The sequence below is a fragment of the Petaurus breviceps genome, unplaced genomic scaffold (genome assembly GCF_028583685.1).
Source record: "Petaurus breviceps papuanus isolate PSGF00001 unplaced genomic scaffold, PetGlider_PUasm1.0 90919, whole genome shotgun sequence".
Classification (NCBI taxonomy): domain Eukaryota; kingdom Metazoa; phylum Chordata; class Mammalia; order Diprotodontia; family Petauridae; genus Petaurus; species Petaurus breviceps.
Genome location: NW_027187378.1, coordinates 26113461 through 26128407, shown reverse-complemented (window position 1 = coordinate 26128407; position 14947 = coordinate 26113461). Strand labels below are relative to the sequence as shown.

The 14947-nt window shown below is 36.2% G+C and overlaps 1 protein-coding gene and 1 pseudogene across 1 annotated transcript in view; one reads left to right on the top strand and one right to left on the bottom strand.

Annotated features, from left to right (window-relative positions):
• The window catches only part of FZD3 (frizzled class receptor 3), an 84793-nt gene that overhangs the window by 27505 nt on the left and 42341 nt on the right, over nt 1-14947 (bottom strand). The gene's annotated exons all lie outside the window — the stretch shown is intronic.
• On the top strand, nt 11965-12773 carry LOC138151811 (dihydrofolate reductase-like; annotated as a pseudogene).

The window sequence follows — 14947 nt, the reverse complement described above, 5'->3', positions numbered from 1 at the left end:
TGTTAAAGTCTCCAGTTATATTAAAGTATGAGAGTGGGAGATGGAGAGAAAATAAAAATTGTGAGCCAATCACTGAGGAAGAAAGAGGAGTAAGCTGGAAGCCTGTCAACAACAACTACCAGTATTTTGATTGGATGGTTGATATAAATTGCATGAACCTCAAAGGAGGAGATGTTACTGAGTGATGGAGGTAGGAGGAGAACCTAGAAGTAGCAATGGGAAGCAAAGAGTATTTCAACTCCCCCAGCTCAATTGATGAGCTGTAAGGAATGAAAGAAGCTGCAGCCAGTACTAGAAAGGGTAGCCACAGAAGCCGTGTCATAAGTTTAGGGAGAGGGAGAGGAAGATTTCAGAGAGCTAGAAGTTAGAAGGAATGGTAAAGGAAAAGGTTTAAATTAAAGAAAATTTTTTTGCCTATGGAACAGGCATTCTGGAGGGCACAGTGGAGGGGAGTGGGAGGTCAGGGTGGTGCGGGATGGGGAAGTGGGTTTGGATGATTACCTATAATGATTCAGAATCCTGGGATGTGTAGGGTCTGACCAGGTATGAGAATGTTCATCATTCTGAGTGGAAGGAGTCACTCCTTTTCCTAAAAGTGGTTGGAGAGCAAGATGGTGGAGTAGAAGCATGACCTCCAAGCAGCTCCGGCTTCCACCTTCCCCAATCAATGTAAAAAGGGGACTCTGAACAAACTTTGGAGCTGCAGAATCCACAAAATGACACAGAGAAGCTAACCTCCTGCTGAGGACAGGCAGGAATCAGCCAGTGCAGCACTCTGGGAGCTCAGCCCAGGCCCTCCGTGAGCCAAAGGCTTTAGCCCCAGGGCAGGCCTGACCAGCCCCCGGCTGGAGGGACCCCAAATCAGCAGCAGCTGTGGCCGTTTCCAGAATTATCAACACACAGATGCGAAGGACAAAGTGAGAGGTCAGTGCAGTGTGGACTTTGAGACCCAGTACATCGGCTTTTGCCCCCGGGGCAAGAAACCGCTGAGAGGCCAGCACAGCCAGCCAGTGCCACGTGGCAGGTTCAGCTCCTGGCCTGCAGAGTGTAGGGGGACAAAGCGACCAGTCTGAGAGGTAATTGCTCTTGCTTTAACCTGCTTGGATCTGGATTGCAGTCTAGGGTGGAGGTCCTGGGGTGTGTGTCCAGCTTGCCAGAGTGTGTAGAGGCCTAAGAGAGGGCACCCATCTAATACCTCTGGCAGCAAAGAAAACCCCAGCATTTGGGATGAAAGCTCCCCTGTCTGGTGGCAGAGTCCTACTGTGGCAAAAAGCCCAGGGGTCAAGTGACTGAGGGGTGACATGACCAGGCAAAGGAAACAAAGCAGACAAAAGATTCCAATATTAGACTCCTATTTTGGGGACAAAAAGGAGCAAAGCATGGAATAGGAGGAAGACAGTTAAGTCAGAACTCCTGCACCAAAAGCTTCTAAGGAAAATATGAGCTGGTTATAGGCCACAGAAGACCTTAAGAAGCAGATAAGAGAAATGGAGAAAAAATTGGGAACAGAAATGAGAACAATGCAAGAAAATTATGAAATGAGAGTCAACAGCGTGACTGAGGAAAATACTACCTTAAAAAAGAGACTAACTCAAATGGCAAAAGAGGCTCAAAAAGGCAATGAGGAGAAGAATGCCTTAAAAAGTTGAATTTGCCAGATGAAAAAAGAATCTCAAAAGCTCAATGAGGAGAAGCATTGCTTCAGAATTAGATTGGAGCAAATAGAAGCTAATGACTTTATGAGAAATCAAGATGCTGTTAAACAGATCCAAACAAATGAAAGAATAGAAGGCAATGTGAAATATCTCATGGGAAAAACCACTGACCTGGAAAATAGATCCAGGAGAGATAATTTAAAAATTATTGGACTACCTGAAAGCCATGACCAAAGTAAGAACCTAGAAATCATCCTCCAGGAAGTTCTCAAAGAAAACTGCCCTGATGTTTTAGAACCAGAGAGCAAAATAGAGGTTGAAAGAATCTGCCAATCACCTCCTGAAAAAGATCCCAAAAAGAAAACTCCTAGGAATATTATAGCCAGGTTCCAGAATTCCCAGATTAAAGAGAGAATATTACAAGCAGCCAGGAAGAAACAATTTGAATATTGTGGAAACACAAACAGGATAACCCAGGATCTGGCAGCTTCTACACTGAGGGATTGAAGGGCTTGGAATATGATATTCCAGAGGTCAAAAGAGCTGGGATTAAAACCAAGAATCACCTACCCAGCAAAACTGAGTATCATGTTTCAGGGGAAAATATGGTCATTCAGTGGAATAGAGGACTTTCAAGCATTCTTGATGAAAAAAACATAGTTGCATAGAAAATTTCACATTCAGATATAAGAAGCAAAAGAAGCATGAGAATGTAAACAGGGAAAAGAAATCACAAGTAACTTATCAAAATTGAACTATTAACATTCCTACATGGAAAAACAAAAATTGTAACTGATGAAACTTTTCTCAGTATGAAAATAGTTGAAGGGAATAGAAATATATATATATATGTCTAAATATGAGGGTATATGGGCATATGAATACATATGTGAATGTGTGTATATATGTTTACAGATATACATAGATAGAGGGCACAGGACCAATTTAAGAGGAAGGGATGACACTTAAAAGGTGAAATTAAGAGGTGAGAGAGGAATATAATGAGAGGAGATGGGGAAAGACAGAATGGTGTAAACTATCTCACATAGAAGAGGCAAGGTAAAATGGTTACAATGGAGCAGAAGAATAGGAAGGCAAAAGGGAATGGGTCAACCTTATTCCCATTGAATTTGGCGTGGGGAGGGAATGAAATACACACGAAACAGGGTATCTCACCCTACAGGAGAGTAGGGGTGAAGGGGATGAGAGGGAAGGCAGGCTGGAGGGGAGAGAAGTTGGAAGCACCCACTTTTGAAAAGGGACGTGATCAAAGTAGAGATAGAATAAGTGGGAGGTGGGATAGGAGGGAGGGAAATATATCTTTTACAATATATCTACTATGTCTTTTACAATATATCTTTTCTATGTCTTTTACAATATATCTACTATGTTATTGTTTTGCATTAGCCACACATGTACAACCTATATTGAACTGCTTATCTTCCCAGTAAGGGTGGGTGACAATGGAGGAAGGGAGTGAATCTGGGATTCAGTTTTAAAATCAAATGTTTAATCCACCATGCCCTACTGGAAAAGTCTAAGGCGGTATGGGAGAAAATATGGAAGAGAGCAGATTGGAGGAGGGGATATCCTGTGGGACTGCTATTTTGGGATGGTGGGTAAGGGAAAAATGGGGAGAAAATTTGTAACTCAAAATCTGGTGGAAATGAATGATGTAAATCAGAAGTTAATAAAGCATTTGAAAAATGAAAAAAAAGTGATTGGAGATCAGACTGAAGACAAGTACAACATGAGATGGAAGGCACAATGAATGGTCAGATGGTCAGCCTCATTTCACTATTCCTCTTCCCTCTGAAAGCTAGAGATAGACAGGAAATAGCAGATAAGGAGATAAAAGTTGAATCTGCACAGCAAATTGAAGTCCCACTCCTCACTGACTTTCTTCTTCCTTTTCCATCAAGGGATAGTCACAGCAAGAGATGGAAGGCCTGAGGTGAAAGGGAAGGTTATTCCTATTTGCATTAGTGGTTTTCCACATCTCAATTGGGACATCAGGTTAGCAGGAGGAGGTTGAAATTGCCTTCAGATGATAAAGATGGAAGTCCTTCCATAGGCCTTTAGCAACTTACCCTCAGGGAACACATGTAGTAGGAAATGAAAGCCTTCTAGTGAAGGGAGAAGTGCTTTGGGGCAGATGTTGTCTCCTATGAATTCCTTGAGAGAAGAGGTTGTTTTTTCTTTTCTTTTTGGCCATTCTTTGTCTTCCCTAGCATGATGCCTAGCATAGCGGAGGAACTTAATAAATACTGGCTGACTGATGACTAAAATTCAATAAATATTTATTAAATGCCTATATTGTAATCAAGATACCAAGCTAGGTCCTAGAATAAAGAGAATGTCAAAGAGTCATTGCCCTCGAGATGGTTACATTCTACTCTGGAATAAAATATGCATGTGCTAAGTATAATAAATGATAATAAGTAAAGGAGGAAAAGAATTCTAGGAGTAAAGTTCATAAAGTTTTAAGAATAAGTGAAGAGGGATAAAATATCAGATGAAGATTGACACAGTAAAGTACTAAAAATTAGGAATACCTAAATTTGAATCCTGCCTCAGATATTTACAGGTAAGTATCCCTAGATAAGTTAACTGACATCTATGAAATAGGGATAATAATAGTAACTTCATCTATCTCATGGGGTTGTTGTGAATACCAAATGAGTCAATATGTGTAAAAATGTTTTCTAAATCTTAAAGTGATTTTATATAAATGTTAGCTATTATTATTATTATTAAGCTGGGGCTTTGTGGAGGCCATGGAACCTGAATCGAGACTTCATAGAAAAGCAGAAAAGACTGCAAGATGTCTAAGAATGACTGAGTGATTGCATAAAAAGAGATGGCATGTCAAATCTGGGAAACACTGATTAGTTCTGTTTGGTTGAAACATAGAATATATGAAATGGAGTAATTAGAAAGGCAAGTTTGAAACAGAATGAAGTGCTAGCTTAAGAAATTTTTATTTTATCCTAGAATTAACAGGGAGTCATGAAAGGCTTCTGAATAAGGCAGGGAGAAATACATTAAAATATTATTCTGGTAGCTATGTGAAGGATGAATAGATAAAGGGTAAGAATGCAACCACAGAGGCTATTACAATAGTCCAAACAAGAAGTAATGTGGGTCTAAACTGGCTCATATGACAATAGAGAAGACCAATTAGAGAGATGCAGAGATAAAATAAAAAAAATTTTTTAAATGATTGAATGGGGGAGGGGATAGAGATTGAGGGAGAAAGTAAATTTAGCATGATCTTAAAGTTTAAGTCTGGTCGAATGGAAGTATGATGGTGACTTCAACAGAAATGGGAAAGTTTAGAAGAGGGGTTTATTAAAGGGTGAAGGAAGAAAATTAGTTCAGTTTGGAACATAATGAATTTGAAGCAAAAGCAGGAAATGCAAATGGAGCTATCTAGCAGATTGCCAGATTGCTGGAGGTATGGGACTAAAGTTAAAGAAAAAGTATTTCCTGCCTCCTGCCAGCTTTCTTGGTGTACCATACTCTTGCCCATTCTCCACTGTCCTGTTGCAATAAGCCTCAGACATCAATTTTTCCCAGTCAGGGGAGGTGGTAATTGGGTTTCCGGTTAACCTAGTTAACCCTTAGCTTAGGGAACCCCACAGTTGCAAAGGATCTGCCGAGGAGGACACAAATTATTCTTAAAAACTGAGAAAGTACTCTACTAAACTGCTTTTAGGATTCAGAGAAATGGTAATACAAAGAAGAAGAACTACAAATCATTAACATTAATGAATATTGATTAAAAATTTTAAATAAAATTCTTCCAAACAACTATGGCAATCCATTTAAGAATCATTCGTTACAACTAAAATGGATTTATACAAGGGATGAAAGGCTAGTTTTCCATTAGGAAAACAACAGACATAATTATATTAAAAACAAAAATAAACCATATGATTATCTCGACAAATGCAAAAAAATCCTCTGACAAAGTACAACATTCATTTATGCTAAAAATTCTACAAAGTATAACCACAGAGGGAACTTTTAAAATACCATAAAAGGTATCTAAAACCAAAAGTAAACTCCACATGCAATAAAGAGACACTAGAATTTCCCAATAAATATAGGAGTAAAAGTAAAATGCTGCAAAGTCCTAGAAATGTGAGGAATAGTAATAAGATGATAGATGAATTAAATATATAAATATAGGCAAATAGAAGACAAAACTTTCCCTATTTGCTAATGACTTAGTGGCTTACTTACAAAATCCTAGGGAATGATAAAAGAAATTAATTGAAATAATACTTTCAAAAAAGTTGCAGGCTATATAATAAGCCCACAAAAAGCAATAATATTTTTATATAATGATAGCAAAATCCAAGAGATTAACAGAAAGTTAAATTCTCATTCAAAATAATCACAAAACGCATAAAATATTTGGAGTTGATTTAACAAAGCACAAAAAAATTATATAGATTCAACTGTAAAATACTCCTTTTTCCCCCAAAAAAACCCTTAAATAACTGGAAGAATATTTTCCAGGGTTGGGTTATAACAATATAATAAAGATGACAATTTTACAAAAGTCAACTTATAGATTTATGCTATATCAAACTACCAAAGGTATTCTTTACAGAGCTAGATAAAATAATTATCAAAATAATTTGGAGAAATCAAAGATACAGAATATACAAAGGTAAACATGAAAATGGTAGGAATAGAGGAATAGTACTTTCAGACCTCAAACTATATCATAAAATAGTCAATCATTAAAAGCATTTGCTGGTGGTCAAAAATAGAACATTCTATCAGAACAGACCAAACATAATGAGAACTCAATAACCACTAGTGTTTAATAATCCCCCAAACTTCCTATCTTATAAAAACTTCTGGGAAAACTGGAAGCATTCTGACAGAAATTAGGTTTAGACCAACATCTTATACCATATTCCATAATAATTTCAAAGTGGGTGACCTGAATACTCAAGATCGTTAGTATACAAAAATTACAAGGGAAATGGATCATATACTTTTCAACTCACATATGTGACATGACTATTAAAGATTATACCACAAGAAAATTAGGAGAAACAGATCACATAATTTTCACAGTTATGGGGAGATGGAAGTCCTAACAAAATGAAGGATAAAAACAATTAAAAAGATAAAATAAATAATTTTTATTCTAATCAACTGAAAAGTTTTTGTGCAAACAAAATTAATGTATCTAGAATGAGAAGGAATGTAGTCAAAAACTTTGCTAAAACTTCTCTGATAAGGGCTTGGTATTCAAGATATACATACATACACATATATTTATATATTATATGCATACATATACACACCTTGTATATATGCACATATACATATATAACATACACATATATCTTACACATATACACATACATAGCATATATACACATATGTGTACAAACAAACACCCATGAGACACCTAAGAGATATCTGGAGTAGTATAGGGTACTAGACTTCGAATCAGGTAAGAGCAAAGTTCGAATTTTGCCTCAGACATTTAATTGTGTGACCCTGGGCAAGTCACAATTCCTCTCTCAGCTAGTTTCCTTATCTGTAAAACGATGATAATAAAAAGGTTCTACTTTACAGGGTTGTGATGAGGATTAAATCAGAGAATATGTAATGCTTTTTGCAAACCTTAAAACTTATATAAATGATAAGGCCAAAGGCCACTCTCCACCAGATAAGTCATAGAAACATATACATTTTCTAAAGAATTACAAAGTATTGGGGCAGCTAGGTAGCACTGTGAATAGAGCACTGTCCCTGGAGTCAGGAGGACCTGAGTTCAAATCTGATCTCAGACACAACACAAAAAATAGCTGTGTGACCTTGGGCAAGTTATTCAACCCCACTTGCCCTCCAAAAAGCAATAAAATAAAATAATTACAAATTATTAACAACCATATGAAATAATGTTCAAGTCACTAATAAGAAAAATGTAAATCAAAACAACTGTGAGGTTTCATCTCACATCCATTAAATTAGCAAAGATGACAAAAGTTGGAAATAGCCAGTGTAAGAAATTATGAACACGAGAGAGAAAGATATATGCAAGGATTATGACAACTTAAACAGGAAAGAACAAGAAACACAAAACAATACAAAACGAATTGCAAAATTATAGAGTAAAAGCTTTATCCCAGGGAAGAGATTTGAAAAGACACATGTCTTCCTACTCCTTGGTAGGGGTGGGTGTATAATGCTGCACAAGATGTCAAGTTTTGGGATATATTAATCAGTTTTAATTTTCTTAATTTCTTCCTTCTTTTAAAAATATTCTTCATTATAAGCTATGGATCTCTCAGATGGGGAAGGGGAGAGATATAAGAGAAAATCTAGGCAATCTAAAAATAAAAGAATACCAATGAAAATCTAATTTTTAAAAAGACCTGGATATGTTTTAGCAGGGTTAAGAAAAGAGTAAATAGACTAAGAAAAATGTTAAGAGGGGGGAAATTTCATGAGGCAAATTTTGGAAAAAGATGGGAGACTATGGATCAAGGGTATAAGCAGAAGATTAATCTTAATAAGGAGAAGAACTAACCTGTTTTCCTATATTAGAGTAATAGTGGAAGGTAATAAAATAAAGAAAAAATTCTGAGATTTTGAATAGGGAAGGAAAAGAAACTTCTTTAAAGTGACACAACTTTTGGGGAATACATTACATATGTGGAAAAATTACCTAATAGTTATGAAATATTGTCTTCAAGCAGGGGCTTTTTTAGCGGTGTAAGGAGCCTTCTGTCTAGTGGGGCACAGTTGGTTTATAAAAGCACGAGTGAATCTTGCTCAGAACGTAGTATTTTTCTATGGTCTCTATGCCTTAAATAACTAACTTGATTTTTTAACTGAAAAGACAACTAAAAAAAATCTAAATAATGTCAGTATTTCCATAACTAAACAATCATTTAAATACAATGAGGGGAAAAACTCCACAGGAGGGGAGGTTAGGAGATATTAGTGACATTGGGCAAGTCGCTTCATTTTTTTCCACCTTAGTTTTCTTTATCCATAAAATAAGGAGGTTGGTACAGGATATCTCTAAAGTCCCTTTTAGCTCTAAAATTCATGAACGAATGATCACCTAAATCACTTAAGCCTTTTAAAACTACAGTAATATAAAAATAAGACTGGATAGTTTCAATACAAAAGTTATATTAAAGATTTTTGAAACCTTTGTTTTACCTCTGTTAAGTATATGCAACTTAGGTTGTACATTTTGATTATGAAAGTTTCATGTTGAACATCTCTCTGAAAAAAATGCTGACTTCTGCTTAAATAAATTAATAAGAATAAAACAGGTTTACAAAATGAAAATTAACTTGCTAAAACTAAATTTTTGTTTTTTTGTAATCAGCTAGAAGGTAGGGCAAGCAACCTCCCATTCTTTGTTTAAATTCAAATCAAGCAAGCTTTTGTGCTCCTTCTCCTTTCAAATTTTCATTCCTGTTGTCATAGGAACCCCCTTGCTGACAGCTCTTCAAGCTTAGCAACAGGCCAAGCTTAGCTAGGGGTGTGAAAAGGGGAAGGAGTCAAAGGCCAGAATCTGACTCAAGAGAAGCAGAATGCCAACCTTTGTCCCTCCACAAAGGGCCTGGTAACCATAGAAACTATAGGCTGTACAAGACTGAAAGGGTTTGAAATATCATCTCTACATCCACAAAATGTGAAATCAAACGTGAAATGTGCTTAAAAATATACAAACACTAACCGTTTTCCCTGAGGATCTAGTTAAGATAAGTCATAGTTAATTAAAATTATTTTTAAAAACATCTCTTTCATTTATATCTTTTAGTGAAAAGAAGGACCTAACTTTAAGGTTCCCAACTTTACTTATCCTTTCATTGAACAATTTCTAGTCTGCCTAACAAATATAACCCCTGAAACTTCCTTTTCTTCTTTGTCTTGTCAATTTAAAAAAAATTTCCAGCTTATGAAATGCTCAGTTATCATAATGATCAACTTACTGGTAGTTATAATGTCTTTTTCTGAAATTTAGAAGAAGGAACTCTTCCTTTAATTGTTTATACATTTGATTCTTCTTTAGGAAGCCTTTCCAAGACGCTGATCACATGAACTACTTCTGAATTACAAATATCTTAGAAGATAAAATCCATGCAAACTGTTAAAAAATACTTGAAAAAATTATCCAGTTTTAAAAAGACTTTAAAATTAGATGAAAAAAGATAAATGTGAAAAATACAAATTATATGTGTAAAGCACTTCGCAAACCTCAAAGTACTATGCAAATGTAAATGATTATTATGATGAATTAATGAAAATAGTGCTAAGCTAGCTCAGCAAAACAATAATTATATATATATATATATATATATATATATATATATATATATTCATTACTATTTTTTTAAAAAACAAACCAAAAGGAAGCAGCTTTACAAGTATACAGATTTGGACAGTAACACAGAACAAAGCAAATGTAGTAACTTGTCATTTACAATCAAGAGGTAAATGGTTCAAATTTCAGTGTTTTGATTGGAAATACACATTGTTTGGCTCACTGGTATCAGATTTAAATGTATTTCTTGTAATGACAATAAAATTTTAAAATATTTGAGGAGATTAAATGTTTTATATCCATTTTACAAGTTTTTCAAAAGACACTCTTGTTAAGTAATATGTAATTTTTCAAGGGAAACAGCAATACATTTTAAATAGATTATTTTGTTTGGAAGTCAGAAATAAATGTAGTAAATTTCTAAGAACTAAGATTTTTCACTTTGGGAATTTCCAAATCTCTGGCTGGCTTCCTCTTGAATGGTTCTGGAGCCACTTTACTCCTCTGTCTCACAATATTTCGACAAATAAACTTATTATTATCCTAAAAACATAAAATAATAAAAAGAAATCTGTTCAAATCTATGCAAATCTGTACATTTGTATAAATCATTTTATTCTGGATTGTCAGTTATTTTAGAATATCTTTTTTGTAGATTATTTTGAATTGATTCTTCAATCCCTCCAGGAATTGCTAAAAATCACAGAATGACAGAGTTGGACTATAGAGGCCATCTGGCCTAATTCATGCTTGAACAAGATTTAACTCTATAACATATGGGACATGTAGTCATCTAGCTTTCATTCAAGTAAAATGGAAACTGCTAATTCCTGAGGTAGTTCATTCTACTTTTGGATAGCTCTGATTATAAGGAAGTTTTTCCTTACCTCAAGTCTAAATTTGCCTCTTTGTAACTTCTATCCATTGCTACTTTTTCTGCCTTCTCAGGCCAAATACAACAAATCTAATTCCTCTTCCACATAACAATCCTTCAAATACAACAAATATGTCTCCCCTCCCAAGCCCCCTGTCTAAGTCTTCTCCATGCTATTCATCAAATTCATTCAACTAATCTTCCTAGGATATAAACTCAAGTCACTTCACTATTCTGGTTGCCCTTCTCTGATTTTTCTTTAGCTTATCAATGTCTTTCCTTAATTTTACCCAGAGTTGAATTATGGAGAGGCCAGGACTAATTACAATAGACCTACTGCCATAGGGGCAGCCAGGTGGCTCAGCGAGCACTGGCTCCAGTGTCAGGATGACCTGTGGATCAAATCCAGGCTCCGACACTTAGCACCACACCCAGAAATAACTGGCTGTGTAACCTTGAGCAAGTTACTTAACCCTGATTGCTCATAAAAAAAATAATTAAAAAAATTTTTTAAATAAAAAAAAATAGACCTATTGCCAAATTAATCCTGCACACTAAGCTCTTAATGCAGCCCAAGATTGACTTAATTATTGGCTGACCACATTGCACTGTTCATTCATTCAGCTGATGGTACATTAAAGTCCTTAGAGACCTTTTTCAGACAAAATGTTGTCTAGTCAAACTCTATCTTGTATATACGGAGCTGATTCTTCAAACTTAAATGTAACACTGTGTTTTTAATGCCATTAGTATTACACTATTATTATGATACCAATACAAAGTATAGACTTTCAACAATGTTCAAAAAGTATCTGATAATATATGCCTCCATTGTGCAACTGTAAGGCAATGGGTAATTCCTTCTATCATTCTCCTTTCAGCTGCTCTAGACTTCATTGCCATGTCTCTGATACCTTCTCACTCCAAAACTTCCCTCAACATGTTTGGCTTTCTCATGCCAGAACTTCTCTCTGTTACATCAGGCCCTTTCTCCCATTAGTGAGTTCCTTCTTGAGCCACCATTTTGGGGATGGACCCAGATCCAAGTTAGCCATGCTTCAAGATGCCTGTTGCACTACCTTGCTTGTAAAGAGTTGATATGATGGATTGCAGACATGGCCCCCACAATAAACTGCATTGTCCCTGGGTCCCAGAACATGGGCATAGGGAATAATAGGGACCTGCCCTGGCCCCTGCTCAGGAATGAATTCAAGTACTTCCAGAAAATGACTACAACTCCTTCAGTGGAAGGTAAACAGAATCTCTTAATAATGGGGAAGAAAACCTGGTTCTCCCCTCCTGAGAAGAGTTGACCTTTAAAAGACAGAATTAATTTAGTTCTTAGCAGAGAACTGAAGGAACCTCCTCCTGGAGCTCATTATCTTGCCAAAAGTCTGGATGATGCATTAAACCTTTTTTTTTTTTTTTTTGCTTTTTGGAGGGCAATTGGGGTTAAGTAACTTGCCCAAGGTTACACGACTAGTTCTTTTGTGTGGGTGTTGTGTCTGAGGCTGGAACCAAACTGAGGTCCTCCTGACTCCGGGGCTGACGCTCTACTCACTGCGCCACCTAGCCGCCCTGCATTACACCTTCTTGAACTTCCAGAACTAGCAAACAAGGTGGACAAGATTTGGGTAGTTGGGGGCAGCTCTGTTTATAAGGAAGCAATGAACAAACCTGGACATCAGCTATTGTTTGTGACCAGAGTTTTGCGAGAATTTGAGAGTGACACATTTTTTCCAGAAATTGATCTAAAGAAATATAAACTTCTCCCAGAATATCCAGGTGTTCTTACTGATGTCCAAGAAGAAAAAAGCATTCAGTATAAATTTGAAGTATATGAAAACCATGATTAATATGTAAGGTTTGAAGGCTGCTGTTTCCAACAAAATTTTCCATTAAAAATTGGTATGTTATTAGGAAAAAAAAGTTGATATGATGACAACCTTTCTTGAAAATATTTTTTAATAAGAACACAATAAAGATGAAAGCAAATAAGTAAAGCTAAAATTATCAAAGTCACTTCAGATCCTTTCTTTGCCATTATTATTTATTCTCTTTTCCTTTGAGGTTCACTCCATCCATCAATATTATCTAACCTAATCTTGTTACAATCATCTACGTGGCCTTTCCCCCACTTTTCCCTTCCTTTTATAAGGAGTTTGGTATTTAGTTCACGATATTTCTCCCATTTCCAACCCTTGCCTTGGTATTTGGGAATCTCAATATAAAAACTGATGTCACTTCAAAATGCCTTAAGTTACCTATAGCTGATCAACTTCAATTTCCATAGCCTACATTTCTTTGTACTCCTAAATCTATATTTAGCCCTCTTACCTCTATTAAGTTTCAATTCTCTACTGCTAAGTAGTTATGTCCACCTGGATGTATAATAGCTATCTCAAATTCAACATAATCAAAATAGAACTCATTATCTTTCCCTATTGCCTTCAATGCTCTCCTTTCTCACCTCCATCTCTCAGAACCTGTGGCTTCTTTCAAAACTCAGTTCAAGTGCCTCCTTCAAGAGGCCCTTCTTGATTTCCTGAGTTATTAATTTCCCTTGCTCCAGATGGCATATATATATATATGTATATATATCTTGTATTTATTATGTAGACATACTGTCTCCTCCAGACATAAACTCCTTGAGAGCAGGGACTATTTTATGTTTGCATTTGTACTCCTAGCACAACAGTGCCTGGAATACATAACAGACAAGTAATAATAACAATAATAATAGTTAGCATTTATATAGTACTTTAAGGTTGCTGGCAAAATACTTTACATGTTCACTTGATAATCACAACTGCGAGATAGGTACTATTATTAGTCCAATTTAACAGATGAGAAAACTAAAGCCAAGGGCCCTGAATTCCTTAGGACCACAAATCTAGTAAGTGTATGAGGCAGGATATGGACTCAGATCTTCCTGACTCTAAGTCCAACATTATTCACTGTCACCTAACTACCTATCTAGAAGCTCCTTTAATAAATGCCTATTGACTGAATTCTCCCAAAACTTGCTGCTCCAAAATATTGTGAAGAAAACCATCTCTCTGTTCAATCAGGGTTACAATATTAGAATGACTCTTCATTCTCTCCTAATCCCCATATCCAATTCATTGCAGTCCTAGCAATTCTAACTCCACAGCATATTTCACCCATCCCATTCTTTCTACTCATGTGGCTACCACCTAGTTCCCTCATTACTCTAAGCTCTCATCAATTCTCACCTGGGCTATTGGTCGCCCTGCTTTGTACCTCTTTACTCCATTCTCTAGAAAACTCTCAAAATAATCTTCCTAAAATACAGATCTGACCATGTTACTCCACTGTTTAAACATTCTCAATGATTCCTTTTGCCTCTAAGATAAAATACAAATTCCTCAGCGGGGCACTTACAGCTCTTTACACTCTGGTTCCAGCCTATTTCATATTACTTCCTCTCAGACACTACATTGCAGCCAAAATGGCTTTTTTTGTTGCTTCCTGACTTCAGAACATCTTTATATTGCTTGTCTCTTGTGTCTGGAATGTACTCCTTCCTCACCTCTGTCTCTTGGAGGACTTAGCTTCATTCGTTTGTGGCTCAATTTAAATACACTACATCCCATGGAAAACCTTTCCTAATCCCTTTAGTTGTTATTGCTCTCTCTGTCTTCCAATTAGCTTGTTTTTACTTATCTGGGTAAATACTATTTAAGATATGGAGTTAGAGGACCTGGGTCTGAATCTTGACTCTGCCACTCACTCCCTTGTGTGACCAAATCACTTGATTTCTCTAGGCCTCACTTAGGCTTTCTTATCTATAAAACAAAAAGGTTGGATTAGAAGATCCCTAAGATCCCTTCCAGTTTTAAATCCTATGAGTCTATGAATCCTGCTTGTTGCTGTTCAGTTGTTGACAGTCGTGTCCAACTTTTCATGACCCTGTGGACCATATCACACCAATACTGTTCATGGGGTTTTCTTAGCAAAGATACTAGAGTAGTTTACCATTCCCTTCTCCAGTAGATTAAGGCAAAGACCTTGAGTGATTTACCCAGGGTTACACAGCTAGCAAGTGTCTGAGGATGGATTTGAATTTGGGTCTTC